Here is a 27,562-nt window from a genome sequence, read left to right as displayed (position 1 = left end):
CGCCCCCCGTTAAAGGGAAACTTGGGTAGGGAAGCGGGAGGGGTTAGCTCTGTGTTAAGCCTGGCCAATTTTCATTTAGTCAGCATCTTTGAGTTCATTTTCAGTTGCTTGTTTGGTTTTTAAGTGAAGGCTGGAATCAGGCAGGTGTTCTAAGTGCTGTGGAAGTGGCTGGAACAGGCAGTCTCTTCCCTGAGCACAAAAGCCACAACCCCTTGCGGGGGCAGGGGAGAGACGATATTATGTCGGGTGTGCCAGCAAGGGCCTCTCCCCGGCACGGCTGTGCTAAGAAACCTTACACTGCTGCTCTCTCCATGCTTACAGCATTTGTCTGACGAGGTGGGGTGCCTCTGGATCCCAGCTGCAGGGGGGAGTGACAGCAGGGAGGAGTCATGCCTTCATCTCTTACCTCACCTGCAGGCTTTCCAGTGGGCCACTGTGTGAAACATTTCTGTGATCCGAATAATGGACAAGACTGTCGTCATGCTTACACAGTTTGTCTCTTGAGATACAGCATAATGTCTGAATCAGCAATCCAGGTGGGACTTCTAGGCAGGCTCTTGGTATGTTTTACATCCTATTTCTGCATGTCTGAAGAGGGCTTTAGAATGCAGCTAATTTGTTTTCAGGAGCACCTTCTTTGTGGAATTCAAGTTTACTTTAGGATGCTAGTTTGGTCCTGTTCATTTGTACAGGGGCTGTACACGTGCAGATGTGTTTGTGTGAATGACAGGCCCGTTCACATGTTATGTTCAACACTACTACAACAAGTGTACAGCATACACAGATAGAGATCTGTACACAGGTACAGTCTTTCACTTGTTATGCTGAAAGCAGGTGCAGAAGTCAAATACCTCTGAACCATGCATTTGAAGGGCCCGTATCCAGGTTCATTATTTAAATGAACCCTGGTACAGTCATTCAAACAAACAAACACATGTGCAGACATCTGTACACTCGTACAGTATAATGTCTGAATTAGGCTTTATAAGCATTCAATTTAAAAGTGAACCAGGGTACAAGCCCACTCAAGTTCAGAGTACAGATAAGACATTTACAGGACTTTCTTTTAATGTGCAACCAGATACAAACCATGCAGTGTTTTGTTTTGTTTTTTAAGGGACAATTCTAAAAGAACATTTGTAGTGGTTAGAGTGCTAGACTAGGGTGAGCCACATTCCAGTCCCCATTTAGCCATGAAACTCACTGAGTGATTCTGGACTAGTCATGATCCAGTCTAACCTACAGGAATGTTGCGAGGATAAACATAACCAAGTAAAGTGAGTATTCCAGGCTCCTCAACATAGACCATGGTCAAGCATACCAATTTCTTCTTCTCTTGCCAAAGATGCTTTCCTCAGACTTCACTCCTACTCTCCACAGAGTCTTCACCAATTAATATAACACTCTTGCACAATAGTGGTCAGATTTCCGTTTCTCCCGCTCTATACAGGCTTACAAATGTCATTCTAGGCAACAAAGTATGTGTGTACAAAGAAAATGCACAGGTGTGTGTTGCAGTGATGCTTCTGTTGCATGTAAATTGCACTCACATGCAGTTCTGACTTTTCCTTTTGAAAAGCTCTGAAGTGCCCTATGGCTTTTTAGTTTAATGGCGGGGGGAGGTAACTAAGTAGGATACATGATAGAAGTTTATAAAATGATGTATTGTGTGACTAGAGAAAATTAGTTCTCAGTCTCCCATAAAATTAGATCTCTGATAGCTCAATGAAATTAACTGGCAGTATCTTCAAGACAAACAAAAGGAAGCACTTCACATGGTACATGGCTTTAAAAAAGGATTGCACAAATTCATGGAGTTCAATAGGTTTATCAGTGGTTTTTAGACATGGTGATTATGTAGAACAACTTCCACAGAGGTAGTATGTCACTGACTATCTGATGCTAGAGGTAAACATTAGGGGAAGACTACAGTCACAATCTTTCTATCTTGTAGACTTCCTGAAAGAACCTGTCTGGTCAACATTAGAAAAGAAAGATTGTTGGACGTGATAGATGCTTGGTCTGCTCTAGCAGGACTTTTGTTATGTCATTAGTGTTGGCATTACTGCCAATTCTTATTGACACAGGCTCTGTGCCTTTCACACAGCGTTGCCAACATTTTCCTGATCCAGACTAGTGATGTATGAGAGGGAGATTCTAGAAAGAGAAATTTACTGACTCATGACAAGTAGCCAGTGTGGTGCAGTGCTGGAGTAGGATGGGGAAGACCTGAGTTCAAATCTCCATTCAGTCATGAAATTTACTGGATGACTCGACCAGTCAATTACCTCTCAGCCTAACCTACCTTACAGGATTGTTGTGAGCATAAACGTAACCATGTACATTGCTCTGGACTCTTTAGAGGAAGAGTGAGATATAAAATAAGTATAGTTCTTGCCTTAATGCATCTATACATTTCACTCTTTCCTTGAAGCTAAAGAGGAGATAAAGTAGAATTGCAGTTTGTCTTCCTGTCCACTTCTAGGGTTGCCACCTTTTCACTGGCTCTGCTCTGGTGCTCAACTACAGCTCCCATGCCTTAGTGCAGACATTAAGGAAGTGAAGTTTTTCCAGCAATATAAGTATAAGGAGAACACCACACTGGGATTTGCCTAACTCTGCTACCCCGAAAAACCTTTGGATCCTTCCAGATCATGTGTGCGTATAGATTTTTGGAGAATATATATATATATATATATATATATATATATATATATAATTATTGTATCAGTCACATACATTGAAAGGGACAACACAGATCTATTAATAAGCTAGGTATCAAACAGAGGTCTTATAACTACTACAACAAATATTTATATACCACTATTCAACCAAAGTTCTCAAAGCAATTTATATAGAAAAACAGATTAAAAAATAAAATGGTCCGCTGTCCCCAGAGGGCTCACAGTCTAAGACTAAACATACGGCAGATGCCAGCAACAGCCACTGGAGGGACCATATGCTTGAATAGGGCCAGTTGCTCTCTCCCTGCTAAATAGAGAATCACTACTTTAAGAGGTGTCTCTTTGCTCAGTTAACAGGGGTAAACTTCCACATTTGTCCTGCTCTTGTCTCCTTTACGAACAGAAATGCTATTCACACATTATGTTCAACACACTAACAATCTGTACAACATACATACAGTTGTGTATGCACATACAGTTAACACATTATGTTCAACACAAGCAGCACAGAACACTTCCTATCTGTACCCTGCATCTGAAGGACCTGTACCCAGGTTTGCTTTTAAAGTGAACCCATATAGTTGTTCTACATGAAAACATATACAGCATAATGTCTGAATATTTCATCCTGAAAAGATGTAAATAGTGCATGACTGACTTTATTTTTGAATACTCAGAACTTACCTCTACAGAACAACCACTCTTCAAATTGCCACAGTGATGATTGTATTTGAGATTGCGTCAAAGCATTCCTAAGTCCACAGATAGATTCATAGTTTATCTATCTAGGTGAGAGGTACTATAAACACTACTGACATTTAGTGAAGTTTGCTTTCCTTCCCATCATATCAGCAGAGCTTGCAGGGCGAGGGCACTCTGGGGTTTACGTTTTAGATTCATTTCATCAGATCCAGCATGATGAAATCAATTGAAACTAGCAATGACTCAGAGGGAGAGCTTCTAGAAAGGGAAACATACTGACTCAGCACAAAATAGTTCTTACCTGGATGGAGATAGTGTGGAAAACCTTACTGGCTACATTTCTGCATGTTAGCTGTTAGACCCCAAAAGAAGATGTCATGGATCCCACCATGCTGCTACCACATGTCACAGCCCAGTCTCAACCAGCCCTGTGATACTAAAATTCCCCACCACCACCACTGGCTGGGCCTACTAAAACAGCCTTCCAAACCTCTTAGGTAGGAGTGGAAAGGCTTCTAAGCATGGAGTGAGGAAACAGACAACACCTACAAATTTTTAACTTCAAAACAAGAAAACTTTACTTTGAAATATTTCACTTCAGAACAATAGTTCTTGTGCAAGACAGCAACCAAGTGAGTACAAGGAAGAAATAAAATATGAGTAAACACATCCAATCTATCCTGCACTAATAGTGAGTCCTCCTGACTCAGAGTCCTCCGCAAGAGTCCTCTTGCAGTCACTCCTAATCAGCTTCTGCAGCAAGCCTGGCTGGTCCCTTGCTCAGTCTCAGGTCCTGCTCTTCTTCCTTCCCCTTCCTAGGGTTCAGCCCTAGACTGTTTCTTCAGCTGCTGCTTTAGGAGTACTTAAATCCTCCAGAGAGTCACAACTCTCTCAATGATTTCTCAGCTCTCTTTCCAGCACCAGCCCTGATTCACACTCAGACTGTGACAGCAACCCCTTCACTTGAACTCTCTTCAGCTCTCCAACTTATACTGCACTCCTCTGCTGAAGGCAGACTCCTTATATCCCCCTTCCCCTCCAAATTTAGACAAACCAATCAACACAACTCAAGTTCCCTTCATTTAAAACACACACACACACACACACACACACACACACTGAATCAAACCCTCTCTTCCCTCTCTTCTTTAAACCAGTACAATTCTTCTCCCTCCAAAACCAAACTGTAGAACAGGAGCTGTGAACCTTTGACCCTTGCATAGCTTTTTAACATAGGGAATAAGCAAAGCAATTGCAGTACAGGAGTCGTATATACAAAAAGAGGAGCTTCAGGCCTCATTCCTTCACAGAAGGCTAGTAAAAGAAGAAAAAGTCCCTCTCAGTCAGAAACTGGTAAAATCTTATTTTTTGACCTGTGCTATCTCGGAAATAGTAGTAACAAAGGAAGAGAGCAGTGGTGCAGTATATTACAATCATTCCCTTTCCAAGGTCGGCCATATATCCTGTTCCACTGAAAGTTTACTGTCAACTCAGCCCTACGATTCAGACATTTTACTTCACATACATGGAAGAGGCAAAGACAGTTGTCAGTTCTGAAGAAAAATGTCTACATGAACTTCCCTCTGATGGGTTTTGACAGCTGTCTAGGATTAAATGTAAACATGTTGAAAATAACCAATAATTCCAACAACTTGATACTAATAATGAAATACTAAGACTACTGACAACTGAAGAGTTTCTCTCCATATTCTCCCTCTCAACTGACTCTAACTGCACTTCCCAAACTGACTCTCCTAACCCTGACAGACTCTGACCCTAACCGACTCCAACTGCCATGGAATGCTCCTGTTAATTATCACCACCAACATTCCAAAAGGCCTAGAGCATGACATGTTGTCGACTCTGGGACAAGTCCCCCTGAGTTTGGTAGGACTTACCCTGAAATAAGTGTGCACAGGAACACAGCCTTAGTTACCACACCGGAAAAGAAAGCAAGGGCCACATGTGCACACTTTCATTCCTTTCTCACTAAACTGCAAGGAATTCAAGGTAGAGGTGTGCGAGGTCAGACTAGGATGATCTGGAATGGCCCAACACTGACACTGCCTGCTTCGGAGGGCTTCGGAGGTACTCCAGCCCTGAACTAGGGAAGCCAATTGTAGGTTGGGGTTCTCTGATTCTGTTTGACTAAATTTGGAGCAGTTTGGAGCTCCAAATGGTAGCAGGAGTCTGCTCCCTGCCCTTGATCACAGCTGGGGCCCATCTTCTGGCATCTCTCTTCCTGCTTGCCCATCCATTTATTTACTTCTAAAAGTTTTTAGCCTGATATTTTACTCACAATTTTAAAAAGAAAGCAGCTGATTTCCAGGTTTCACATCACTTCCCCTGAGATTCTCGGATGTGTCATAGCTTTTCTTTCGTGATTCGCTGCGAGTACAATTTCCAGGTTACTTTTTTTAAAAAATTAAAAACAATGGATGGTTGGATGCATTTGTAATTAAGTACATAAAATCCAGCCATCCTTACCTACATCTGTGCCTACTTTCTGGGCTCCCTTTCTAGCTGGGTTGTTTGGTTTTATTTGGCTTTTTTAAAAAATGCCTGTAAACTTCTATGGGGATTTTTGCTGGCACGGGGGTAGGGGGAGGAAGGTTCCAGATCAGTCTGATCCCAACATTCTGAAGGGTCCAAAGAAGGGATTCTCAACGTTGGATCTCCAGATGTTATTGGACCAACTCCCATAATCCCCAACCAAAGACCACTGGGGCTGGGAATTATGGGAGTTGTCGTCCAGTACTATCTGGGGACCCAACATTGAGAATCCCTGGTTCAAAGAACCTAAACTTAACATCTGTAGTTGCAGATCAGACCTGATCTGAACTTTGTGATCACACAGAGTCTTAGTTCAAGATACCCTTTTAAGCAAGTGTGGCTCCAGAAGGGGGGCAAGTAGGCTGTTTGCCTCCTGTGCAGCTCCTCCCCTCCCATTTCTGTTTCAGAAATCTTACATGTGGGATGCAGTTCATGCACCTAGAAATACAGTTTGCCCTTTCGGTCTCCCCTCCCCACCACATTTTTTCCTCGTGCTATCATTGCTTTTTGGTAGAAACCATTGGCAAGTTATGGTAGTGTTACCTCACTTGCTCAGACACATGTCTGCATCCATGATCTTTCACTATGCTTTGGCTTGAATTGGGGGAATTAGCTGTGATCGATTTGCAAATGTACAACAGCAAATAATACTGAACGGTTTGGTGAGGCCAAAGACAGATTGACATTAGAGTACACCTAGGGGAGCAACCAACTCAGAGGCAAGGCTTGTGAAAACAGGAATAAAGTTTATTGGAACAGCAGAAGCACAATGCAAAAAGTATTTGGCAACCAGGATCAAAACACAGACCAATTCTGCAGGGAAATAGTTAAGGGTCCAAATGCAATTAAAACAACCAAGTGAGAAACCAAAGGGGAGGGGGAGATAGGGTAGACAGTACAGAGTGAGATAGACTGTATACCAGATAGGCATTGCACAAGAGATCAGCAGTATACCTTTAGTATTCTGCTGATTTATTCAGCAATGCCTTAAAAATGCAGAGGTGGGGTGCAAGCATAGATCTCAATATGTTTGCTCTACATGAGCTCACAGCAATCTGGCAAGGGGAACTGCGAGTAATGGACTCACAGCAAGCCCAGTCCAGGAAGATCTGGCTCAAAGACATTCTCTCTGGGCTTCTTGTCCACCTGGTGACCAGTCCAGGCCTTCGCAGACAATCAACACAAAAGATAAGACCACAGGACTCCTGTGTGTTGGGGGTTGTAAGTCCCACTCCTGTGTGTTGGGGGTTGTAATTTTTACCCCCAGATAATTAGCAGAGTACTCAAGAAGCTACCCACTCCAGTTACAGAGTGGAATGCAAAGTTTAATTGTTGCAACTATCCAGAGAAGACACATGGAGATTCTTGTAGAACTAAATACTAAGTATTTTATTATGGACTAGACATTAAGCCTGTTACATTAACGGGCGCTAGAAGAGTTGTGTAGCGAACAGTCATTCTTCAAGGGCAAGGGACGTGGACCTCCTTGTGCTTGTTGCCTTAGGTTTAACGGATTGCTACATGGACCTACGATGCAGAGACGGTAACTACGCGCGCACGCAGTTGTGTGCGTAGTTTACGTTGATGCGTCCGCGCGCGCCACGCATGCGCAGAACACCTGCAAGAAACACGGATGCAGGTACCTTAGGGTTTTATTATATAGGATGGGATGTGCATGGAACCAGGTGAGGGTGGTTCAAAGGTGCGTGCATCTTTAAGGGTGGGGGAGATTTACCCCTCCTGCCACTTTCCCCCCACTGGCACTCCATTTTCTTAAAGTTGTTGGAATATTATTCAGCCTTAGCTCAAGTTTGTGTGATATTAACAGGTAACTAGTTTTAAGGCAGGCTGTTGACAGAGGGGCCCACCTGTCTCTCTGTAATGGGATGTAGCTAACCACTGATTGTTCCAGGATGTGACTATTTACTAAGAGCTAGTTTTTAGCTGACACGCTAAAATACAAGTAACAGAGATAATGTAGAGAAATGGGCCTGGCCTTCTAGGAAGGGCAGGAGCATCAGATGACTTGAACGTGTGCAGGAGAGATGAGATGCCTATGCCAATCAGAGCTTGTATGTCTGAAAGGTAACCATATAGGGATGCTTGCCTGAAGTGGGCTTGTGTGCGCAGGTGCAAGAACAAGTTGGTTACTGCATGGTATATAAGGGGGCTGCCCCAGATGTCGCGGCAGCCGCCACCTGAACTGTTTGCAAACTTAGGAAATAAAGCTTGTTTGAAACGCTGATACTGGTGTCCGGTGAATGACCTAACCAAGAGAACGAATAGAGGTGTCAGGGAAGCCCCTCTGACTCTCACCCAACAAAGTCCATCGGGGCAGCCGTGTACTGCCCTGTTGCCCCCTAGTAATTGGAAGTATCTGACATGCCTGGGCATGGGCACGTGCCCGCTGCACCCATCAAGCACCCACATCCCTAGTATTTATTAGTAAACTTTGGATAGGAAATACCTATTCCTTAATTTAAAGGACCACATAATGAATAGTTAGGGGAGAGAGATATGTTTCCATTTGCTCTCTATGAGGAAAGGAAGGGAATCTGACTCTCACAGGAAATACCTGAGGAGTCCAATCAGGGGAGACAGGTAGAACAGCTAGAGAGACCCTTACTCACTATCTCTACTCCCAGTGCCCCTAGTGGTCATTAGGATAGTTGGTGCAAAAGGCCCATGCACTAGAACTCCATCTCCAACACTGTGGAGGTTTCTCTCTTCACAAGCCTGAACCAACCAAGGCAATACAGTCCCACAGGCAGCACGTTCGAGGCTAGCGTTTCTGGATCCCGCAGTCCAGTGTTCCAGCAGGGCTCAGCCTAGTGATTTCAGCTCAGAAAGAGGGAAGGATCATGGCTGACAGAACTCTGGTGCAGTGGTGGCTAGCACGGTGTGCCACTAAACCAGAAGCAGGCCCAGAGAATAAAGTCCCAAAAGCCGTTTCATCAGAGCTCCAGCTAGCTTATCCCTGTCTTGTTCTTTTCCTATCCTGTTTCAAAAACTAGATGGGTAGAATAAAGCCGCCTTTTTTTTCAGTCATGGGGTCAAATCAGGTAGTGGAGAAGTTTGAGAAAGCATTTCTCCAGTCAGGTGATGAACTGGAAAAAGGTGTGGATCCTAGTGCCCACAAAGGAGTTGACTTGGAACAGTGGGGCATTGTTGACTCTAATCTGCATACTTAATATATTCCCAGGCAATTGATTGAATTGGGAGGGGTTTTGCATTGCAGGTGGGGCCTAGTGGCCTTGGATGCTTTCTGAAAACATTAGTATTTCTTTTGTCCCATGGAACCTCATGCTGCCTCATGGACACAGATCCAAGAGGCACAAGGAGTCTCTCTTTTCTGGGTAGCCCTCCCTAGTAGACATGCTTTCTCACGCGCTAATGTGACCCCCACCATTACTACCAGTACTATTGGTAGGTTCCCTGAACTGGCAACTAAAGAGTGTATGATCTCTCCTCCCCTCCCACTTCTTATTGGATTGTGGAGCATCCGCAGAAGGTCCTTAGAATCTTCTAGTTTTCAAGCCCAGCGGAAAGCTCCTGAGCAGAGAAGGGGAGAAAGATCTGGAGATCTTCTATTCTTTTATGAACTTGCTTATATATTGCAGTTCTTTTTGGGGCAAGATTTGCCCACTGGTTTGGGTTTCTGGATGGGCCCACCTGACCTTGTTGCACCAGGTCTTCATCATTTCAGCTGCTCACTCATGGGACTTTGAGAATGGACTATGCAAAAGTACAGTTGGGATAGTACCCTTAGAAGAAAGAGAATGGAGTTTGGTTTGGGTTTTATTTAGTGGCCCTATGATTATACTGTATGTACCTTGCTTGATTTTCTATTAATTTGTAATTGGGTATTTTAATTTTATGCATGCTTGGCAAATTTGTTTCTACAAAGAAGAACAATGTAAATGTTTATAAACCCTTGAGTTTGGCATAAGAAATGATTCTTTTTTATTTTCTTTCTTGCAACACTGGGAAACACACTGTTTCAAAATATACAGATTAGAGAGAGACTTGAACCCAAAAACCCCATTTCCTGAGTAAGAGGGGTTACACTAAGATTTTTTAAATTTTCTATTTACTTTATTCCATTTATATCCTGTTCTTCCTCTGAGGTACATGGTTATTTTTATTTTATGTCATTTTATTTTATGATTTAGATGTCACTGTCAACTCACACTGCTAATTCTGCTTCAGTGATAAACCTTGGTCACAACAACAACAAAAACACAAACCGCTCTGAGCCATTTTTGGAAGGGCGGTATAGAAATCGAATGAATGAATAAATAAATAAAGGAAAGGGGAAGGATCAAAAGCTGGGTGGCGGTGGGGAGTAGCAGACTTTTTGTTAACAGTAGTTAAATCGAAATGTATATTTCTATAATTAAGATTGATTGCGGCTACTGTTGCAATGGTCAATGAGATTGAAAGAACTGCTGTTTCATTTGTTGGCCATTGGGTGGCAGCAGTGAGGTTCACTGAGATGAAACTTGTTTTTACATCCTGAATTTCAGCCTAGCTTCAGGGAGGGAGGATGGGTGGTTACGTGTAGTGTGAAAGCTATCTTGTACAAATGTTGAAACAGTTAAAGGTGTGTTTCAATCAGAGCAGGCAAAAAAAACCTACCTTAAATACACCAATAAAATCAGAACAGCTGCAGCAAACTTGAATATGTATGGATCTAAAAGGCCTGCAGCAAATTCCTCATGCTCAAGGGGTTTTTGGGTTGGATTGCCAAATTATTAGGCCTAACTGCAGCTTGATATGCAAGTGCAGCTTTTTTCAGCATGGAAATGAATTTTATCACCTGTACAGATACAGGAGCCAGTTGAGAAGTTGGTAGTGCTAGACTTTGCATTACCGTTTTGGAAATGAACTTTGTTATACAAAAGGTCAGAAAAATGCACTTTCGTTGTACATTTTCTATACTTCCATTAAAGGCACAGGAGTCATGTTCTCCTTTGCACCCAGTTATCCTATGAACAGCACACACAACAGCCACCATCCACTCCCCCAGAAACTACTTTGGAAAGATATGGCAGTTTCCATAGATGTTTATTATATGGTCCAGAATGCAGCGGCTCACCTAATCATGGGTGCCAGAAAATATGACAGGATAACACCTCTCCTACAGTCATTGCACTGGTTGCCTATTCGCTTCCGAGTTCAATTTAAGGTCCTGGTTCTGACCTTCAAAGCCTTGTGGGGCCTGTCGCCTGTCTACCTACAGACCCGCCTCTCCCATCCAGTTATATCCCATCCGGTTAGATCATCTCAGGTGGCCCTTCTGTCGGTCCCTGATTTCTGAGATGTTCGAGGCTCTAGGACCCATGCAAGGGCCTTTTCGGTTGCTGCCCCACTCCTTTGGAACTCTCTCCCCCTACAGATTCGGCTAGCCCCTTCCTTACCGATCTTCAAATTGCTATTGAAGACTTTTATTTTTCGCCAGGCTTTTGCCGTGTAGTTCATTTTTCTGTTCTTTGGTAGTTACTTTAGCTTTTAAAATAATTTTTAATTATTAATGTAATGTAATTTTTAATGCTGCCTGTTTGCATGTTGTTGTGTACTGCCCGGAGTGGGTGGTATATTAAATGTCTCTAATAAATAAATAAATGATGGCCTTCAAAGAAGAAAAACACATATATAAATCCCCATGGGCACACACAGCCTAAAGCAGCTCCTTGAATCGTGTGTGTGTGTACGTGTGTACATGGACACACAAACACCAGTGAGCCCCATTCCTCAGACATTGGCTAAACTGCTGTGATGTCATACCATGTATATACAATTTATAGCTGCTGGGGAAGAAATTGTCAATCATATAGCATTTGTTTGATACATCTGGATGTTGTAAGAGCTGGGATTTTAACACACCAGAGTGAATAGCTGAAGACTTAGTTTGCTCTGACATGGTAAATGCCAGTTGTCATCATGTTACTGAGAGTTTCCCTTTCAGAACTTAGAAGGCTGTTTCTAAATCTAGCTATTCAGTGTCTATCAATGTGAACCACAGATTACATAAAGGCTTCCTGCTGCTATTGCCCATGGATGACCCCACCCTCCACTATACACCTTCTATCACTTGATTTATTTAAACAAGACCAAAGAGGAGGAACTGAGAATCTCCAACTTACCAAGAATTTTCTCTTTCCATCAACAGAGCTGCCAGCTTCTTCACTGACATCTGCAGCTGTGCCTTAAACAACAGCTTGATGTGTAGCAATTAGCAGGCAATGTTTCTCTCCATACTGTGGAAAACATCACCTGCTAACTCCAGTGCATCAAACTGCTCTTAAAGGCATAGCTACAGAGGCCAGTGGGAAGTGCTGACAACTTTCCAGCTCATAGATCTTCTCAGCTTCTTCATGTTCTCTTGCGCAGAGCACACAGTGCCCCAGAATGGTTTCCTGAAAACATTCAGTTTAACTACTATAGATAAGAATGGTGAGCTGACATTACATTTAAATGGATGCATCCAAGTCCTTCAAGTTTCTTGCCACCAGAACACAACCAGTGCTGCAGATTTCTCTCCTGTCAGTGGGTGAAATGCAGAAAATTATTGGCCACTAATGGATGACACATTTCTAAAACTAACAGGAACTTGGCCCATTTCATCTGGATTGTAAAAAGAATGCTGCAGGACAGATGAGAATTTTATCAACTCAACATGTATTTTTGCTTTGTTAGGTCACCTTGTGTCAATGGATCCCATCTTAAAATGGTGAAAGGATGCTATCAAGTCAAGGTAGTAAGTCCCTCTTAACTCAGTAGGCCATACTGTTGAGTAAACAATATACATAGGATTAGGTTGTAAGAGTTGCATAGAAGGGAGAACTGCATCTCATGCAGTTTCTCCCATCACAGGGTTGGGGCAAGAGTGAAAATGAGCGTAGCATGATAAGTGGTATATTTGGGTAGCATTACAAGGCAGCAAATTATTGTTTTGTTGATTATATTTTAAATCATAATGGAAGGTGCATTTTAATACTTTGCCACAGTCGGGAGCATAGCAAGGTTGGATTGGGCTCTGGGACAAAACGTAAAGATGGGTCTCTGCCCATCTGCTTTTATCTTCAGAGAGGTATGGGGTGGGGAGCAAAGCACAAGCTGTCACCCAGCTGGCAGCCTCACTCCTTCAGGGGCATCCCACCCACCCACCTTATTCAGTTGTAGCTATCTATGTGCATGGCCCAGTCACCAAAATGCCTTGAGAGATCTCTGAGCTAACTACAGTATGTGGGATCACCCAGAGAAGTCTGGAACAGCATCTGGCATAACTTGTAACTCCCAAAATTGAATGCAGTTTATATCAGTCGTGTTTTGTAGCCTGTCAGGTGCTTGACAACCCCTCAGGTTGTTTTTGCAGCCCCAGGCAGGCAAACAGCAACTACAAGAGGCGTTCTGAATCCCTGTTCTATACTGTTCTACACAGCTGTAGGGCTGTTCTGCAGACTGTATGAAGCTTGATCTGTACTATTGCAGGACCTCTGTGAACCTGGTAAGAACTGAAAAAGACCTTGATCTGTGAATACTGCTGATCCTGCACTCACATGCATTCTTGTCTAAAGTGAAGACTTTAAAGGCTGATGAACGTGGTGAAGAAGGGTGCATGAAGGGGCAGCCCTTTTCTGAAGCAGGGGGAGGCCGATGCCTCAGACAGCAGATTCCTGAGTCACCAGTTGGGGGGTGAGATGCCCCTTACTGCTGCCCTTGGAACAACTATTCAGTACCAAACTGACCCTCACAAGGTTTGCAAGGAGGACCGCCTCTCCTCAAAGAGCTTGCAAGGAGCATAAGAAGAGAAAAGGAGACAGCTGGCAACCTCCTCTCCTCCCCAACTCCACACCACTTGTAAGTGTCAGTTTTGAAAGGGAGCTGGTCCCCACCAGGGGCAAGGGCAAGGCAGAATTTGGCTCTTCACCTCAGGTGCCACAATGCCTTGGTTGCATGACAGGAGTTCTCATTGAAATGTTGGCCATTCCTTTAGTGATATATGATACAATGTGGGTCTGGAAGTGATTATGACAGAAACAACTTGCTTTTTTAAATGAAGTCAGAACAAAATGAGACAGGATATGAGTATACCACAGTATTTATTGTGGGCAGTAGAAGCCAGAAGGGGTATATAATGAATGAATTATCAAGGATTGAATGTTGTGGACATCTTAAGTCTTCCTATGGACCCTTCTAGGCCACGTCTTCTCATGTGAACAAGGGAGAAGAAGGCGGCAGAAAGAGAGCCTACCGTGTGATAGCTTGTGTGGTGTAGTAGTTAAGAGACTGAGTGGAAAAGTAGGACTTTTTCTGGTTTGTATCTCAACTCCGCCATTTGACTTGCAATGTGGATTTGGCCAAACCACTCCCTCTCAGCCTCTACTCAGCTGCAATATGGGGATAATACCGTATTTTACGGACTATAAGACGCTACGGACTATAAGACGCACCTTAATTTTAATCCAGTTTTTCAGAGTTTTAACATATTAAACCGTTAAAACATATAAGACGCACCTGAATTTTGGCGGATATTTTTCGAGGAAAAAAGTGAGTCTTATAGTCCATAAAATACGGTAATACTTCCCTTAAAGGGCTGTTGTTAGGATTAGGTCAGGATCATACATCTGAAGTGCTCCACACACACCAAAAGTGCAATGCAATGCTAAGTAGAGAACCAGCATGGTGCAGTGTAGGGATGTGCACGGAACCGGGCGGGTGAGGCTTGAAGGTGGGGGCGTACTGCTTTAAGGGTGGGGGAGGGGGCACTTACCCCTCCCTCCACTCCCCCCCCCCCAGCGCTCTGTTTCACCAAAGTCCATTGGGGCGGCAGCATGCCGCCCTGTTGCTGCCTTTACCAGAAGTATCCGACGCACCAGGCATGGCACACACACATCACGCCCACTGTGCTCATGCCCCGGTACACGCAGGCACATTGGATACTTCTGGTTACTTCTGGTAAAAGCAGCAACGGGGTGGCAGGGAGGCACGCTGCCACCCTGCTGGACTTTGGGAAAACAGAGCACCAGCAGGGAGAAAGTGGAGGGAGGGGTAAGTGCACCCTTCCCTGCCCTTAAAGCAGGACCCCTGCCTTCGAACCAGCGGAACCGCCTGCTATTTGAACCAGATTGGAGGCCCATACAGCCTTCGGACCGGTTCCATGTACATCCCTGGTGTAGTGGTTAGAGGGCTGGAATAGGACCAGGGAGGTCCGAGTCCAAATCCCCATTCAGCCATGAAACTCACTGGGTGACTGTGGCCAGTCACTTATCTCTCTGCCTAACCTACCAAACAGGGTTGAAGTGAGGTTAAACAACTACACACACCAGTCTGGACTCCTTGGAGGAAAAACAGGATAAAAATGTAATTAATACCTTTGAATGAAGAGAGACTTGAGTTGCCAGTTCTTTACCAGCCACGGCTCCTATTATTTTCACAGCAACTTCATCTGCAGACACTAGCAGACAATAAAGCTTCTGATAAAGGCTCCACCTACCGAAGTACACAGAGCAAACTGCCATTGCGGGGGGGGGGAGCAGTTTGAGGAGAAATTGAACAGTTCAGGCTTATACATTGTTGGGAAAGGTCAGAAAAGGCCCCGAGAAAATGGGTGGTGGGGCGAGAGGGCAAATGAGCATGGGTGTCCTATGAAAGAGCTGAATTAAGAAAGAGGAGACTGCCACGACCTCTCTTCTCAGGTGTCGGAAAGGTCTCTCTTCAGGATACGAACATGCAATGTCCCCTGAAAGGCTTAGCACTGCCCAGGCGGGTAACACGGCTGCAGGGCTATTTTGGATCCTGTTGGGACACGTCGTGGTAATTATTAAGGCATCTTCTGTCACCACCTTGGAGCTTGCCAGCCTTCTCTTTGCAGCTTCTGCCCCCTAGCCTCCCATGCAGGTTGCCTGGGTACTCGTAAATATATCCTTCTGGCTGCAGAGTGCAGCCACCGCCCACAGGTAGCAAACCACTCATGGGGAAGGGTACTGATCCCTCCTGGGGTGGAAGAACACAGCGGAGAAATCAAAGAGCTAGGCTGTCACAAGAAAGGTCCGGTTCCCTCACACTTTGCGGCTGAAGCACTCTCCTTTCCCTAGAGGAGGTCTCCATGCATTAAGAGGTGTGGTTTAGAAAGACTCTTCTGCCCCTGAGGCCTACTTAAAGTGCCTGGTAATGCTAGGCTTGGCAAGAACTTAGCACATGTTACGTTTTAAAATAGAAGATGTTGGGAAATGTCAGAAGTGAGTTTAGGTTAGGGTTAGTCCATCCATGGCCAGATCCAGCTCCTCTGAAACGGAGGACTGGGCAGGCCAGGAGTCTTAGTTTAGCACAGGGGCTCCCAAGGTTGGGTTCTCAGATGTTGTTGGGCTACAACTGCCATCACCCCCTGCCTCAACGCCTTTCAGGGATGATGGGAGTTGTATTCCAAGAACATCTGGGAATCCAACTTTGGGAGCCACATCTGGTGTGTATATCTTTGCTATATTTCATCTCAGTCCTGCCTAGGTCACCTTGTTTTCCTGGTATCCTGCATCTGGATATCATTTCCTGTGGCTATTTTCAGAACATTGATACTTGAGGTTTGTCAGTCTAGGAGCTACAGTTGAACACCTAGAGACATCACTATACAAGGGCAGTGACAAATGCACAATAGAAGAATCGATTCGGATTGAGATTAATTCGGATCCGAATCAAATCAGGGGTGATTCAGATGGGCCATATTCGGATACAGAACAGAACAGGGGTCTTTCGGTTTGGATCTGAATCGAAACACCGAAAATCCGAAATGCAGACCCCTACTCACCAGGTCAAAAAGTTGACCTCTCTTCCAGTTGCTGATTGTCTTTGGACAGATGTTGGTGGCTGGTTATGCAGTCCTATTTTGAGTCTTTGGAGAAGAGGTAGCAGATTAGAACAGGTGGCAGAAGTGCAGAGATTCACATGGGAGCTGAGCAATGCAAAGAAGCAACTTATCAGACATGTGTTACATAGGCAAGAACTGATCTGATGGCTGCTCTCTTTTCTTGCCACACTATGAGATCATCCACAGAATCAAAAAGCTTTTTCTCCTACCTTGCTTCCACACAATCACTTTTACCCAGGTTTTCCTCCTACTTTGTTTCCACACAACCGAAAATTGGGAGCACACATAGCTCCCACACCCAGGCAGAACACAGTTTTTGATTGTGTGAATGACCTCTATGTTTGACATTCCATGGATTAGATAACAGGGCATTGTTCCAAAAGCTTTGAGAAAGCCAGCCCTTTCCTTTCCTGTTCAGAGATGAGAAGAGATTCACCTAGCAGGAATAGAAGGAGCAGTGGGCTCTTGCCTGGAAAAGAGAGGTTGTAGAAGGAGAGAACAAGAGGTATTTGGACAAAGGAATCAAGAGGAGCATGGCCGATGGAAAAATATTAGGTGGTAGAGGAGAATCAAGAATCTGAAGAATTCCTAGTGGAGAAGCCTGAGAAAAAGGTGAAAATGGCACAGAGTGGAGGAAATGAAGGCTTGGGGAAACCTGACAGAGGACCTAGGAAGTAGAAATGGTGTACTATGGGTAAAAAGAGATTTAAGGAGTGAGAGATCAGTGGACTAAGAAGAGAGAGAACCTAAATAATTTAGAAGGAGAGCTGAGATCCACATCTTGACCTTTGCCTGCAGGTCACCAGATTCCTTCATTTTTAGAGGCCTTTTCTTGTCAGTCCTGAGCCATTATCACTTTGCCCCAGCTAATCCCCATTACAGCTGTCTGCAATTATCACTTTGAGCATTTGCTCTCAGCCCAGCTGCTCTTTCTCTCTTCTACTACTACTATGTATAAATATAACACACTTCAACCAAAATTATCAAAGCGGTTTACACAGAAAAATAAATAATACATAAATATTATGGTCCCATCCCCAAAGGGCTCGCAATCTAAAAAGAAACATAAGGCAGATACCGGCAACTGCCACTGGAGGGATGTTGTGCTGGGGTGGCTGGATAGGACCAGTTGCTCTCCCCATACTAAATATAAGAGAATCAGCATTTTAAAAGGTGCCTCTTTGCTCAATTAGCAGGATTTCTGTCACCACCGAATCTTCTCAGCCCCTCTACAATGCATCTCAGTGTTCCAGAGTATATTGTAGAATTGGTTTCCTTAAGAGGAAACATTGTATGTTAAACAATGTATTTATTTACACTGTGTGTTAAACAATGTATTTATTGGTGAACTCCAGGGCAAGCAATCAGTATAGCAGGTGGATGGGACCTAGAGAGCGGTTGCTGGGAATTCTAGAAACAAGAAGGGTGGTCTTTTCATCAGGATATTTGGTACAGGGTACTATCAAAACGCTGATGACACCCAGATCTTTTTCTCCATATCAACTTCATTAGGAGATGACTTAACCTCTCTAAATGCCTGCTTGGAATCGGTAATGGGCTGGATGAGGGAGAACAAACTGAAGTTGAATCCAAACAAGACAGAGGTACTCGTTGTGGGAGGCCAGAACTTAGGAAGTGGTTTAGATCTAGCTGTTTTGGATGGGGTTAGACTCCCCCTGAAAGATCAGGTATGTAGCTTGGAAGTACTGCTGGACCCAAACCTCTCCCTGATATCTCACAGTGGCAGTGGCCAGGAGTGCTTTTTATCAGCTTCGGCTGATACGCCAGCTATGTCCATTTCTTAATGACTTCAGAACAGTGGTGCATATGCTGGTAACATCCAGGCTTGACAGCTGCAATGAGCTCTACATTCAGCTGCCTTTGTATGTAGTTTGGAAACTGCAACTGGTGCAGAATGCAGTAGCCAGATTGGTCTCCAGGGTCACCCATAGAGACCACATTACTTCTATTTGAAAAGAACTACACTGGCTGCCAATTAGTTTCCAGGCAAAATACAAAGTGCTGGTTATTACCTATAAAGCCCTTAATGGCTTGGGCCCATGGTATTTAAGAGAGCTTCTTCTTCTTCATGGACCCCGCCATCTATTAAGATCATCGGGGAAGATCTGGTTATGGCTACCACCAGCTTGCTTGGTGGCGACCCAAAACTAGGCTGTGGATCACACTCCCAAATGAAATTAGAATATCCACTTCACTGGCTATTTTAAATTACTCTTGAAAACACACCTGTTCTTCAGGCTTTTAGTTTGATGTTTTAAAGTTTTAATGTTTTATTTATGGTAATTTTAATCTGTTTTATGTGATTGTTTAAATTGTAAACCACCCTGAGATTTTAAATAAGGTGGTATAAAAATGTGACAAAAATAAATTAATTAAATAGTTCCCTGTCCTCAAGGAGCCCATAATCTGGAAAGAGAGAGAGACCAGCAACAGCCAGAGGAGAGATGCTATGCTGGGCTGAATAGGGTTCTTGCTCTCCTCCTATTAAATATATGTAACGTGTTTTATACAACCATTTGAATTTAGGTTTGAAGTCAGTAACCAACGTTAGCATAATTATGTGAACCCACATCAAGATTATAGATGTCAGTTTGTGTCCTGAGATGAATCAGAGATTCCTGCCTTGACATGGGTTCACATGATCACACTAATGTCAGTTATCTACTTTAAAACTAAATCTTAACTCTTGTAACATAGCTCCTACCAGAGCCAGAGGAGGAGGAAGGAGTTCAATTATTAACTTTTCTCTTTTTTAAAAAGTGTGTTTCCACCCCACACCCAAATCCACACGCACCTTAATATTTATTTATTTATTTAGATTTATATGTCGCCCTACTCCCATAGGACTCTGGGCAGCTTACAAGCAATAACATACAAGCAACACAGTTCTATAAAATACAACATACATAACATCATAATCACAACCCATACAATACTCATTACAAGACATAATAACTATGGATTACCAGATCACTCTACAACCAGCTATCTCAGCGACCGAACACCCGATGGAACATTTCCATCTTGCATGCCTTACGGAAAGCCAACAAATCATGGAGAGCTCTGATATTATCCGGGACACCGTACCATAGTGCTGGGGGTGGCCAGCTGAGAAGGCCCTGGCTCTCGTTGATTGCAGTTTAACATCCCTAAGGCCTGGGATCACCAAGGTATTACTTATGGCCGATCTCAGGACCCGGCAAGGGACATATCGAACAACGCGGTCCTGGAGGTATGGAGGGCCCATATTGTGTAGGGCTTTAAATGTTAAAGTTATGCATGTTTCCTGGTGCTGCTAGGTTCCACATAGCTAGAGGTTGCATGTCAAGGCATGGCTCCTCACCTCCTAGGGGCAAAAAAAAAGAATACTTGTAAGTTACCCTTATAACCACCCCCCTGCCCCCGGTAAACCCTATCGACCAGTGTTCCAGGAGAGACTGCTGCAATGGCCTACATTATTTCCTGCCACATTTCATAAACTTGTTGGTCATCATCTTCTGTGCGTTTGGTTGGCGAAAACCTCTCATCATCAGAACTTGTGCTAATATAGCATTTTCTCGGATTAGGTTTTACAACCAGCTGTGGCACAGTTGGCCCTCAGGGGACTCCATCATCACACAGCCTGATGATGCTGCAGGAAAAGATAGTTCAAAGGATTGGGACCTACTCTTAGAAATACGGGAATTCAGGGCATGTATTTAGAGGGTTCACTTGACCCCATTTCAGCCAACACAAAATGGCCACTGCTCCATTGTTCTGAAGAATGCAGAGAGGACGGGGAAGTGGCTGCCGGGCTTCCTCCTTTGTTTGATGGATAGCCGTGGCAGCCAATCAGGATGGAGAGACGGAGGATATTCGTTCCTTCAACTCTGGTCCCAGGGAAGGCTGCCTCAGTTACTGAATTCAGACGTAACGGAGGCAGCCACAAACCGGAGGCTGGGGCAGTGAACCTCACATCAAAGCAAGCGTTCAAACTGGAGTTTGGTGAGTGAACCCTTGGTTTGAGTTAGGATCCAAACTGCGCTTTCCCATATTTGGACATTGAAGTTTGGGGACCTCTGGCTGCTCTACCTCCAGTTCCCTGTTATGTCCGAATCTGGCCTAAGATTTTAGACAGGACACTTTCCCAGGTCTACCTCGAGATTCTATGAACTGAACCTGGGACCTTCTGTATACAAAGCAGATGCTCTACCACTGAACTATGGACCCATCCTCACTTCACTAATTGAATAAATCTCACACTTTTAAACCTTTCTTCATAAGGAAAATAACCCTATGTCCCACGTCATTTTAGCTATCTCATATCTTTGTGTCTTTTTTTTTTTTTTTTTTTTGGAACAACTAAAATTGCACTTAACAAAGAAGGGAAGAATGTATTTGCCCTGGGAAAAGCAACAATTCCAGTTAAGTGACCATTTTTCTTTCACTGCCTTTCTGATCAACCAGTTGCCAGGATTACACTCAACTCTTGAATTTGCTGAGCGGTGGAAATGAGTTTGTTTCTGGCTGTGTGAGCAGCTGAAAAGAGAAAGTGGGAGCAGCATGCTTGCCATCTTCTGAGAATCCAAAAGAGGGCGACCTAGGATCCTTTTCCTGATCTTGAAATTCTCTCTTCCTTGTTCCATACTTATTAGATTTATATCCCACATTTATTCTGTGATAGAACTCATAGGGCTACTATATGGAAAAGAGGACACATGTCATGTAGCTTTAATAGATGCACAGGAATGCCAACAGATGGAGTCTTTCTTTCCCCTCTTAATAAGCTTCATCTGTTGAAATTCCCTCTTCTCTGTGCATCTCCAAAAGGTATAGGATATATCTTTCTTTCTGTATGGTAGCCATAAGTGCTTAGCGCAGCATATGTAGGATTCCCAGATAATTTCCCATCCAGGCACTGACCAGAATGAGACCTGCTCAGTACCATCAAGTTGGCTGCATCATGTGCCTACAGTACATATTGTGGGAACATATTCATCAGGAGGTGTGACTCGTGTTTGGCCCGAAGGCATGTTTTTGCCTATTTCAACCCCAAGCCCCGATCACTGGTGTGCTCCTTCTTCGGACCCACCATTTATGTTTGCTTTGGCTCTGGCAAGTCCATATACCATGGTCATTGCTCCACTTTTGCTTCCAGCTTCTAGTTTGGACTTATCTCCTGATCCAAACCACACTTGGATGCCTTAGAGAACTGACCTCCCTGGGATTTCCCCTGCAACCAGCCGCTTTCCTGGTTCCCTGGCTTGCGAGTGGCACACGCCTTTTCTCTACCCTGCCCTTCTGCCTGGTTCCTGGGAAGGAGGACTCCCGCATTCCCCATCCTGCAAGTGTGACAGATACACTAACAGAATTGGAAAGAGGTATTACTAATAATCTTCCCCTCTCTCTCCCCGCTTCCTCCTAATTCTGAACTCTGCACTTCAGTCTCTCTCTCTAACCAGCCTTAAGCTGATTTAATTGCAATTTAGACCTTTAAGCTAAAATGCCTCTTTGGGAGTTTCTAATTGATATTGTTGGTCAAGTTTCTATGACCTTTTATCACCTGCCTATTTTTCATTTCCTATACCCCAATAATCCTTGAATAAATCTGATTGTACCATATCCCTAGCTCAAGTCTATTTCCAGACCAAAGCTTTGCTCAAATTGACACTGTAATGAACTGTTCACTCTAGTTTTGCTAATTCTCCAAACAAGCCCAAAGTAGTCTCAGGAAGTCCTGCCAGTGTTCCAGAACAATTCATAAGAACATAAGAATAGCCCTGCTGCCCAAGGCCCATCCTGCCCAGCATCCTGCCCCACACAGTGGCCCACCAGATGCCGCTGGAAGCCACAGGCCACTCCCCACAACTGGCACTCAGAGGAATCCTGCCTTTGAGGCTGGAGGTGGCCTATAGCCCTCCAACTAGTAGCCAATGATAGACCTCTCCTCCATGAAGTTATCCAAACCCCTCTTAAAGCCATCCAGGTTGTTGACTGTCACCATATCTTGTGGCAGAGAATTCCACAAGTGGATTACGTGTTGTGTGAAAAAGTACTTCCATTTGTTGGCCCTAAATTTCCTGGCAATCAATTTCATTGGGATGACCCCTGGTTCTAGTGTTATATGACAGGGAGATGATCCCATCAGCATATACTTGAAGTTGGTGTTCTTCGTCCCAATGTGCATCACTTTACACTTGCCAACATAGAACTGCATTTGCCACTTTGTCGCCCACTCACCCAGTTTGGAGAGATCTTTTTGGAGCTCCGCACAATCCGTCTTGGATTTCACTACCCAAAAGAGTTTGGTATCATCTGCAAATTTGGCCACCTCGCTGCTTACCCCTACTTCTAGATCATTTATGAATAAATTAAAAAGCACCGGTCCCCCTGGGTGACCCCACTTCTTACTTCCCTCCATTGTGAAAACTCTCCATTTATACCTACCCTCTGTTTCCTGTCTTTCAACCAGTTAGCAATTCACACATGTACTTGTCCCCTTATCTCATGACTGCTAAGTTTCCTCAGGAGTCCTTGATGAGGAACTTTGTCAAAAGCTTTTTGGAAGTCCAGGTATACTATGTCAACTGGATCACCTTGATCCACACACTTCTTGACACTCTCAAAGAACTCCAAAAGGTTTGTGAGGCAAGGTTTACCTTTGCAGAAGCCATGTTGGTTCTCTCCCAGCAGGGCCTGTTCTTCTATGAGCTTTAAAATTTTATCCTTGAGGATGCTTTCCATCAATTTGCCTGCTTGACATATTCAGGGATATATACTATCCGTAATAGTGTTACTTTGTAATAGTGTTCCAGCTGTATGGGTACTGCATCTGAACCAATTCCACTTCCCACTCCCCAGGAAGACCCAGGGGCCTTGCTAATTGGATAGTGAAGGCTGAAATTCCCACAGTATTGTGTAGCAAAGCCTTATTGCTAGCACTACTAGGGAGATTAACGTAAAATCCCATCAACCATTCTATACCGGTTCGCTAAGGTCTGATGTGGGCACCCAATTGTTGAACTTCTCAGGCCAACCTAGTCACTTCACTAAATGTTGTTTTACTTTGCCATGACCTTTTGTGGCTAGATTGTTTTCAACCCTATACACCTTGTCCTCTTCCACTTGAACTTTCCACAATTCTTCAGGACAGAAGCTGTGAAGAACTTCCTCACCCTTTAATCTTTTCAGGTAGACAAGCCTTTTGGTTTTTCTGATGACTTGGTCCACTATAAAGAAATCTGTGGTGTAGTTCTGTTCATAACCTTTCTCAAAAACTCCTTTAATTTTAGAAATCCTAATGTGATCTCCTTTTCTTAGCATAGGAGGCTTGATTTTTAATGGATAGTGCTGCTATAAACTGTTTTCCAAAAAGTCAGATCAGTGGTAGGGTTAACATCCACAGGCCTGGTTTGAATGGTTCTGTGAAAGTTGTGATTATAGCTCTTTAGGAGCTCAGGCAAAACACTGATATACCTGGAGGTGTTGTGAGTTGTAAAATGCCTCCTCTAAGCACATGTCACAGAGTGTGTTCATAGAAGGTCACTTTACCCCATTTTGACCGATAAAGTTACACAAAATGGCTGATGTTCCATTTTCACACCTATGCTGTCAAGCCCCTCTGGGCTCTGAAACCTGTTCTTATTGATCCAGGGCAATGGAGCATGCACATAGAGGGGTTACACATCCACCCTTAGGGCATGCCCAGGCATGTTGTGGGGCAAAAAGGCCATCAAGTCTTCCCAAACTCTGAAATCTGTTCCTATTGATCCATGGTGGCAGGGCATATATATAGAGAGAACACTTGACCCTGTTTCGACCAATAAAGTTACATAAAATGGTGTCATTCCATTTTCATGCCTGTGCTGTCAAACCTTTCTGGGCTCTGAAACCTGTTCCTGTTGGTCCAGAGTGATGAGGTATGTTCATAGAGGGGTCACACGCCCACCATCAGGGCATGCCTTGGCATGTTCTGGGCTGGGGGTGGAGGCAGAATTTTCGAGGTAAGGGTGTAGGCCTGGTTCTGACCATTTCTGCTGACATAGGTTCACCTCTGCCCATTTCCTGTGATGTTAGCATGCACGTGACTTCCAGTGATGTAAGCCTGCATGCTCTAAGGGGGCAGAACTTCCGCTGCACAAATGGAAGTTCCGCCATACTGGGTGGTTTTGACATAAAGTATGTATTGTGATACTACTACTGTCCCATATTCTTAGCCTTTTCCTGGCACTAGCACTGCTGACCGACTAGATTGGCCAGTCATACCGTATTTACCAGAATCGAAGACGACTCTGAATTTAAGATGACGCCTTTAAAAAGTAGAGGTTAAATACAGGTTATACCTGCATTTGCAAGAAAGGATTGAGACTACTTACTGATTTAAAATATCAAATTACTTGGAAAAAACTTAGTCTGGGATTAAGTAAATACAGTATACTAGCTGAACCCACACAGAGCATCTGTGCGGCAGTACACACACCCCACCTTCTGCCCAACTCCCCCGCCCCCTTCTGCTCCAGCCTCCTCTCCCCACCACCCCTTCTGACTCCTCTCCCTCCCTGTTGTCCTCCACCGCTGATTTTCCTCCTGCTCCTTGACGGCAGGTGTCCATTGTCTCGCCACCCTCTCTGAGGTCCGGTTTCCTCCTTTCTTCCTCCCCCCGCCCCGCCGACTCTGCCATGCCGGTTCTCCTTCAACTTTCCTCCTTCCTCCAGTTTCTTCCTTTCTTCCTCCTTTCCCCTCAACTCTGCCATGCCAATTCCCGCCTGCCTCCCTCACTGCCGTTCCCTCCCAAGGCAATGGTTGGAACTCTTGCAGGACCTCACGAGAGTTCCACCAGGCATCCAGACGCATCCAGATGCAGTTCCCTATGTGGTCGGCCATAAAAGAATTAAATATATAGATGGTTGAGTAAATCCCTTCCCCAACTTTCCAGATCATCTCTAGAGTTAGCAAGGGTGCTATGTTGACTGAGATTTGTGGTGAAGTATGTGGACAGAGAGATCACTTTTCTCCAGTGGCATTGCCGGGGAAAACCAAGTATACGGTGGGGGGGGGGGTGAGGTAAGGTGCTCCAAATCCAACTGTGTTTAAACAATGGTCATTTTATAAACTGTTATTAAACAAAGTAAACACATAATACAGGTTTCTTTCATTTCTCACCTGCGCTTTTGTTACTGTCACATTCATTTTGCATATTGATTGTGCTTATTGAAGTAAAACACTCCTAACCCTCTCTTGTGCAAAGAATGCCACAGGGTGGGGAGTGCAAACCAGCCACCAAGCTCCTCTGTCAAGCACTCTTTCCAATCCAGGTCCAATACATAAGAGTTTTGTAACTCCCACCACCACCACAAGTGTGTCCAGGAATTCTCTCCAGGGAATGTGCCAACCCTACCTGAGGAAATTCCTCACAACGGGCAAGATTCTGGAATAGATTCTGCTGCTTTCTGTTGGTATGAATGGAATGGACCAATAGGAAGGCTATGGAGGCAAGTTAAACTGTATAGCTGTGAGGCCAAAGAGACAGTGGGCGGCAATAGGGTTGAATTCTGTTGAACTGACATATCTAATCTAACTGCCAGCTGCAGAACCCAGAAGTTGAGGCAACCAGGCAAAAGCCTACAACTCACTGGGTATTTGGAACTCGATGCAATCAAGAGTCTTGATCATCCCAGCTGGCTAAAAAGCTCGGCTAAGTGAAACAGGAGTTGTCTACCGCCCGTGGGATCTATTGCATGCATGGAAATAATGCTAACTATGTGCAAAGAGAACATGCAAATGAGCTCTGGCTCCTGATGTGTTTCTCTGACAAGGCCATGCATGCCAAGCAAGCAGCCGTGCACCGGCAGTTGGGGCTTTCTGCACAGCAAGCTCCTGGATGGCTGGTTGAGGGTTTCGGAGTCTCTGGAGACATCCAGCAAGGTTTCATTTCTTTAAAAAGAAAGAAAGAACATGTCTGGCCCTGGGAAGCATTTCTTTCTAATGCCAGATGTAAGGACTGGCTGTGTTTATCTAGGGGTGGAAGATACCACTGCAAATAATAATGCTTTGCATTTACATATATATAAATAAATAAGATAATAATAATAATAATACAGCAATAGCACTCTTTGAGGGCTGAAAGTACTTCATGTCTCAGTTACCCTTACAACAACCCTGCATGGTTGGCTAGTGTGACTGTCCTCATACTTGGGGATGATACTTGGGATGTCCTCATACTTGGGACTATGGGGATGGGGCCATAGCTCAGTAGCAGAGCATCCACTTTACATGCAGAAAGTCCCAGTGCACAAGCGGTGGGTCGAACCACAGTTTGTGCACGTTTTGTGAGCGGGGAGTGGGAACTTTAAGAAAGAGGAAAGCAGGTCTTTACTTGCCTTCCGTCACCTCATTCAGTTTTCTGCGGCGGTGGCATACATCCCAAGTAGTCCTGTGTGGTACCAGCATGCACATGGTGTCCGCGCATGCACGGGTGCCATTTGCATGGCCAGCATGGTGTTGACCACGCAAATGGTGTCCACACATGTGCGGGGGGTACTTGGGATACGTGCCGCCCCAAAAGGAAGCTGCATGGGTCAGTGGAGAGAAAGTAAAGACCTGCTTTTCTCTTTCTTAAAGTTCCTGCTCCTCCGCGGATCAAACTGCGGTTCGTGCACACACCTAGTCCTAGGTTTAATCCATGGCATCTTCAAGTAGGACTGGGAAAGATTCTTGTCTGAAACCTTGGAGGAGCTGCTGCCAGTCAGTGTAGACA

The 27,562-nt window shown here is 44.4% G+C and overlaps 1 protein-coding gene and 1 long non-coding RNA gene across 10 annotated transcripts in view; one reads left to right on the top strand and one right to left on the bottom strand.

Moving 5' to 3' along the window:
* Positions 1–5,129, bottom strand: part of LOC128330242 (uncharacterized) — a 50,250-nt gene extending 45,121 nt beyond the window's left edge. For 4 of the 8 annotated variants that reach the window (XM_053262761.1, XM_053262771.1, XM_053262770.1 and 1 more), the window contains exon 1: positions 3,688–5,129. The gene's annotated coding sequence lies outside the window, so the exon portion shown is untranslated. Of the gene's footprint in view, positions 1–3,368; positions 3,506–3,687 lie in introns of those variants that run through there. The other 4 variants (XM_053262765.1, XM_053262768.1, XM_053262766.1 and 1 more) reach the window with 3 other exon arrangements.
* Positions 51–13,919, top strand: LOC128330244 (uncharacterized). 2 transcript variants are annotated; one of them, XR_008310025.1, is made up of 3 exons: positions 51–536; positions 12,639–12,696; positions 13,434–13,919. It is a non-coding gene; the product is annotated as an uncharacterized LOC128330244 (long non-coding RNA). The 2 variants fall into 2 exon arrangements; XR_008310024.1 differs by lacking the exon at positions 51–536 and adding an exon at positions 5,428–5,505.
* Positions 13,920–27,562: the final 13,643 nt, after the last annotated feature.

This window comes from Hemicordylus capensis, chromosome 6, assembly GCF_027244095.1.
Source record: "Hemicordylus capensis ecotype Gifberg chromosome 6, rHemCap1.1.pri, whole genome shotgun sequence".
In the NCBI taxonomy this organism is placed as follows: Eukaryota; Metazoa; Chordata; class Lepidosauria; order Squamata; family Cordylidae; genus Hemicordylus; species Hemicordylus capensis.
Note: the sequence above shows the minus strand (reverse complement) of the source record. Positions and strands in the feature narration are given on the sequence as shown.